Genomic DNA, 7,658 nt, shown 5'->3' on the forward strand with positions numbered 1-7,658 from the left:
GATCTGCAAGCTTACAGTCTCAACTCTCAACTGTTCTTAAATTTTCAACCCTTCTCAATTTCCCATGATATCATGACATAAAATCCAGATCTCAACTTGATTTAATGGAGACCGGAATTCTAAGAAATCCAACAATCAAAGAGACCTAAAATTCCATGAATCTGATGAGTAGGAATTCATTCAATACATATATGATTTATAGATCTCGCCAAACATTTAACAATAGGATACATCACATTTTCCTCTTTCTGCCATGGAAATATTTCTGATATGGCCTCAAGAATAATCCTTCTCATTTCCATCCCAATATCAACACTGACAAGGATAATTTTGATAGATCTCAATGCTCGGCTTTAACCCCTTTAACAACTCCGATTTTATGTAACATCGAATGCTCTAAACTATCACATTACCTCATTGTCTTGAAACACATCACAATTCATACAACAGTACATTACTGAAAGTTAGGAAGTCTTTACTCAATGTAGACTAGTCTAGTTCAGACGCTTCGGTTACCAATATTCTCATCTATCCAAACTTTGTCAACATGTAATAAACTTTTCAGCTTTCACAAGACGAAAACCTTATCATTCATTGTGACTTTAACTAATATCCAACTTTTTCTGATAAATATACACTTCTCGTTCAGACTATTTACTGTTTTATCAGTACAAAAATGAAATTATATTATCAGACTTGAGAAAAATAATCCTGACATAATTGTCACATGAAATCTTCCAAATAAATAATTCACCATACCGATGAAACTCGCTTTTATCACCTATGCCTTTATCGATGTCAAATCCTTACGAAATTAGAAAAATCCTAATACTAAAATCACCACATTACCAAGATCAAATTAGAAGTATAGTCATATTTGACATGATTATCACGAGCTAAAGAACGTACTTCGAACATGAGTCATAATTGACAAATTATGAAACAAAGATAATAAGAAAACCGAATAAAGAAATCCAAGATAGAGAAACCCAGAATAAAGAAATCCAGAATAAAGAGATCCGGGATAAAGAAACCCAAGATACGATATTATGCCAGAAAATCAAAAACCAAACTCATAGAGAAAATACAGAATACCTCGATAATTCTTCAAGGAAAGAAAGTCCAAAAGAAAACATCATTTAATCCCACTGAAATCAAATATAACAATATCAATATATCTTCTCATACATATATATCAGATGAAGCATCAAGTAGAAGACACAGAATCATAATATCATATGTATTCTCTCATCAATTCTTATCAGACGAAATGAAATAGAATACCCGATGAAATAGAGCAATATAAATTATAAACCAGTCAGACTACCAATACTTTCATCCAACACCAGAATTAGAAGACATTCCCATACAACAAGAATTTCTTCAGAAGATCAATAGCCATAGAAATATTTTTGAGAACGGGTAAACACATAGAACATCTCAAAAGAGATCGCTAAATCTGTCAAATATAATGTCACACTCGGATAGTTCACATTTCAAATATCATTTCCCCAACTAGTTCTGCCATCACAAATTTCATATTAAACCATTCACTAAAGAAGGCCAATTCTGAATAAATTTCGATTTACACTTTTCTCGACCTTGCACCTGAGTAATTTGATTTACCAAAGAGAATTCCTTCTCTAACTGGGACAGTGCATAATTCCAATAATCTTTATATCAATCCGATACTTTACTGACTCTGACTTTACTTATCAGCTCATTTTCAATCTTTGATCATACTTATAATTATTCTATCACTGAACTCTTTGGGTTCTCAACCGGAAACTTATTCAATACAAATCTCATGAAATTCCATTATAAGTACCATTTCGGTAAGGGGGAGGGGTTGTAGGACCTCTGACTCGACTTTCTTATACATACACATATGACACAACTTCCATCATCATAGCAACACGAAAAAAATTCTATGATCCCCTAACCTTATCTGGATGATCCGACCCAAATTCGGAACATCAGATTAGTCACTGAGGTGGCTCTCTGTTTAAAACTTTACGAACCATACCAACCGACAATACACACCACACAATTGCAGAATATTTCATATAGGAAATTAGACCTAAGTTCACGCTTTGCTAAATTAATCATTTTATTCACACAAACAGAAGGTATAAAGCATACCTTAATACTTGGCTGTCCCCCTTAGATGCAAAAATTTATTAGTTCATTTAATTATCCTTAAATTAAGCAAGTAATTAAAACCATTTGAACCAGCAATAAAGCAAGCAATTATAATGTTAAAAAATCCCTAAAAACACAAGCAATTCGTAATGTCCGTTTACAACCCGTTGAAAATTTTATTTAAAAAGTCTAAGTCTAATTTTAGTACTAAACCCTTGGAACGACTCACATTGCCTTCACTTTAGAGGTTAAAAGCTCAAAACACATCTCAAAGAAAATGCCTTGCAATGGATCACTAATTTTCCACTCTCCTCGGTAACCAGAGAATTATTTATCTGTAAGGTAAAGTAAAGAGGTGAACTTGGGAAAGCTCAGTGAGTACACATGCGAACAACACAAATATATACACACTAGAAATGTTAGGATTTAAACATATGTTAACAATTCACATATAACACAATTTTCATACTCAATAGAGAGATATATTGACAATTCGTGAATATGAAACATGACTCATAGAGTAGTACGCTATCTCTATGTAAGTGTAACACGTATGCTCAAACTTTCCAAACACACCACACTATCTATGGTGAATAGAGCTATGCTCGACATTCCCTTATCTCTCCAAAGCTATCGTTGGGCCACAATGCCCAACACATAATAAAAAGGGTGAATACTCACAATCCTATGGCATGCCAATGATATCCAACGGTTTCAAGTGTTCACATTGCCAAAATATCTATTTAATCACATTTTATTACAAAATATAATTGGCTCACACTACTGTTGAGCTCGCACTTAGCATTTCCCTATAATATCATTTTGCACTAATTAAAACTTGCAATATCATAAATCTCATAATTCACTTACGAGTTTGTGCATGCATAAATGTACATTATCAATAAAATTCACATGTTATGAAAATCCATGTTATATTATTTATTTTTATATTCATTCGCAAGCATTACATAACCATATACGAATATATATTACATATATATACACGTATCTATTTAGTGATCTTTGTCACATCAAATTTTAACATACATAAAAGTCCCATAATTTTATCTATACTAAATAAAACAAAACCAATAAACATATATATTATATAATAAAACCCAAGCATAATATATATTATATATAACACACATATATATGTATATTACCAGCTCCCCATTTATATCTTATATATAACACCCACTAATATATATACTGTACACAAAATAAAGCCCATGTATATATATTATAAGTTTATGCATTTTGCACCATTAAAATTGCACAGTGTATATACTCAGCGATTCAACCAAAGTTGCAAGGATTTGTATAAGGAAGAAGTCAAGGTTTGAAATCTCGTAATTCATGCTAAAATACAACATACAAATGTAGTGACCTATAGCTCATCACGGCTCATTGTACTAGACAACTTTTTGCTTGCCTTTGTCCCTATTTGTTGAGGCTCCACCAACGTTTTTAGCTTTGCACAAAAATATACATATTACCAAGCATTCAAAAACAATATAGCTTACTCTCTTTATGTTCATACAACGACTCTCCACTCACATATACTTATTCGACTTATTGTGTATAATCTATTTCGCTTAATTTCTTCTTTTTAACTTAATTAAATCTTTAATTTCTACCTCCTAACCCCTTAAATTGTGCCTAATTATAGACCTAGATTTCTAACTTTGCTTAATTTCTTTAATTAATATTTTTTTGGAAAAATATTGTTCATCCTTATTCTCAAAAGAAAACCATTTAATTCATGCAATTACTTAAAGATTTTGATAAAATGAATTTGTAAAACTCTTAATCTCATCAAAATATACTACAAATCATTATAAAACATCTCTTAGCTCTTTATTATGAGATTCACCATTTTTATGCAAAAGATAGATTTAAAACCATGGATCTTTAATTTTTTACTTAGATCTATGAAAATTCAAATTAAAAACACCTAATAAAAATTTAATACATAAGAAAATAATAGATTTACCTTTAACTCAAAACTGTCCATGAATTTGTACAAATTGAGCAAAAACGAGCTAAGTTTAGGTGAGAAATTAAGGAATGAGTGATTTTCTTGCAAAATTGAAAGAATATAGTGTTTGGATGCCAAGAAAGTATAAAGGATGCAGAAATTTTTGAGAGGCAACTTTCAATCATAGATCTAAAAAAATTTTAAATTGAAAAAGGATAAAGAGAAAGAAAACGAAATAGACAGATGATGGGTATGGCTTTTTATAGCTAACTAACCATTTTTAAGAAATGAGCTATTTTTCCTATAAGTCCTCCCCTATTCTCCCTTGTTCTTATAGCTCCCTTTTTAACTACTAGTTATTAATTTACACATTTAACCTCTACTTTAACCACTATTCCTAAATTAGTCTCTATTACTATTATTTTTACTAATGCCCAATTATTAATACCATAAATATTTAATTTAATTATTATTATTTTTACTATTATTAAATAATTATTTATTTTATCCTATTTTTGTAACACCCCAAAGTAGGGCCAAGGAATTTTTGGGGTATTTTAGAAATTTTGGCTTAGACTGTGACAGCCCTAATTTGACCTTAGTCAGAAAGTGGTTTCGGGACCACAAAACCGAGTCGTAAAAAAAAATATTAACTGTTAAATTTTGTGCTTATTGTATGTGAAAAGGCATGTGTGAAAGTTTCATGCTTTAATTTTATCATTTGTATGTGAAATTTATTAAATAGGACTCATGTGAAATAAATGTGAAAGATGATAGGTTAATCTCAAAGTGGTTTAATAATGCATGTTAGAAAAAGGATGGGTTTGCATGTCAAATATCCATTTTTGACCTATAGTGGCCGGCCATGATGAAGTGATATATAAAAATATGTATTAATTATTAGTTAATGGCTTTATATTTTATAATATAGATGCATAAAATGAAAATAATAATAGAAAGAATGGTGAAGAAAAAAAAGTCTCAACTTTGTTCTTCTCAGTCGAACCAAAAGGGAGAAAAAGGGGAGCAAACATTCGGCCATTTGAAACCTAAGGAAGCTCAAGAGCTAAGGGGATCGAAATCAGATAAAGGAAAGGAGAAAGCAATCGAGTAGCCTATCCATAACTGTTCAAATATACTCGAGATTTTGTTCATGTGCTATCAGACTCGGGAGATCCAAAGTCAAAGTCGTCCATGCTATCTAAACCTTTCGATACTCTTGTAAATGAACCTTGATAATGGCATGTATAGGATTGACTTTTGATGTTAATTACGTATCTTTTTGGTGATGTATATATGTATAGCCATGCAAAAATGGCTTGTTAAGTTGTTATATGCGCTCCACATAATTAATGTGTATGTGTGGAAGATAATCGATTAATGTTTTAAATGTTTTGATGTGAATTAAACTTAGGAATGAATTAATGTACTATTTAAATTGAGAAGATTGCTTTGCATATTGTAATAACGAAATTCAAATTCAAAGGTATGCTATCAGAAATTACCTGAATATTGTCAAATGAATTTTCGTGCTTGTTTGGTAATATTCCTTACCCCTCCAGCGACGGATACGGGTTTGGGGTGTTACATAGACGAGCTTGAAATTTTCTAAGGTTGGAACTCGATAATGTCTTTGACTTTGGCATCTTAGCTGTTAAACCAACTTATGAGAAAGTTTTCTAGAAACCCTTAATTTTAGAGAAAGGACTAATTTGTAACAGAGTTAAAATAGTGAGCATTTATGTGGCAATAAAACTAGTTTTTTTAAAATTGAACGTAAAAGCCACCCTCCACCTATAGTTTTCATGATTTCTTCATTCCCTTTCAAGCTTGTGCCACCCCTTGCCATATACCTAGCTATTCCATTGATTTTTTTTGTTCCCAAACCACAATAAATTGATTTCCTATCATTCCTAAGTCATTTATCACCATAAATCTTCAAGAAAAACACCCAAAACTCCATAGATTTCACCATCTTCTTCAAACGTGGGGTTTTTAGATTTACGTTGAAACTCATTCATTCTTTCAAAAAAGGTAATCATTCATGTATCCATTGGTTTTTAATGTTATTTAAACTCTAAAACTAAATTATTAGCTCTCAAATCTCATGTTTCAAATCTCAGGATTTTGAGTCAAAGCTTGGTTTCAAAGTGTTTTTCAACTTTTTTTAGCATGATTAGAAGGTTTTAAATTTACCTTGAAGTTTCATTAATGGTTTCTCCTGTTTTAATGAATTTTGTGAAAATTGCCTAAAAGATGTCAAAAAATGTCAATACCATGAATTGAGTAGATTTGTCTAGTTTGAAGGTTGTGAATTAGGCGTAGATGATTAAGTAGATGAACTGTAACAACCCGTACCCGAGTCCGTTACCGGAGTCGAACACAAGGTGCACACAGACTTAACTTAATTATTCTCACAGTCCATTTAAAATTTTCTAGACAAGCTGATTACTGTGCCACTGTCGCCTTAAAAATCATATCTTGAGTTTCAAGGCTCGAAAATCAGTTTCGTAATTTTTCCCTGAAACTAGACTCATATCTCCATCTACATATTTTTTTCTAGAATTTTTGGTCGGGCCAATTAGTACAGTTTATTAGTTAAAGTCTCCCCTAATCCAGGGTTCGACTACACTGATCTTCACGCATTACGAATTGGATATCTTCCTATACAGGGCTTCAATACTGATGACGTTTGTTTCTATAGAAACTAGACTCAAGGAGGAATCTATAAATATATGGCATGACTCCTAATTATCTCTGGTTAATTTATAGTGAATTTCCAAAGTCGGAACAGGGATTCCAGAAACTATTCTGGCCTTGTTTCACAAAAACCTAAACATCTCTTAATATACAACTCATATGACCGTTTCGTTTCTTCCATAAGTGTTGGAATCTTTTGAAGCTTTCCCTTACGTAAGCATTGTATTCCGTCTTAGTGTCTTAGCCAGCCAGCCCCGCCCCCCACAAGGTAGAATTCCTCTCAAACCTTTCATCCTCTTTCTTTGTATTGTTTCCTATCTATCTTTTTAGTGTTAGTGTTGTAAGCCTTGGTTTTCAATCCTCTCATTGTTCAAAAATGTCTCATGTAGTATATTAGTTATATAGCATGTGAGAGAGAAGGAAGAATAAGACTAAGTGACAGCGAGGGAGGTTATGTGTATGCAGTTGTAGGACCATTCCCTCTCCTTTCTTGTAAGTCGGAGAAGAGGAAATCACGGCCTTTGCCTTAGGCTTGAAGTTCACGTAGCCGGTATGCTGCTCACTTTACGTAATTCTTTCGATCCGCTACCTGTGCTTAAAGCACAGCTTTCCATTCCAACTCGATCTTATTCAGTTGGAGATTCAATCATCCTTGAAGTGCTCCAGTGGTCGATGTAGAAAAATCAGCTAAGGTTCAATTTGCTTCAGTCGAAGTGATCGCTCTATTCCGGCAGTCTTCGAAGGCAGCGACAATACCTTTTGCATGGCCATACACACATACATCACAAAAAGTACTTGAAAAACAACAAAGGGTAGTCCTATACATGCCATATCC

This window comes from Gossypium arboreum, chromosome 1 (assembly GCF_025698485.1).
Source record: "Gossypium arboreum isolate Shixiya-1 chromosome 1, ASM2569848v2, whole genome shotgun sequence".
NCBI lineage: Eukaryota > Viridiplantae > Streptophyta > Magnoliopsida > Malvales > Malvaceae > Gossypium > Gossypium arboreum.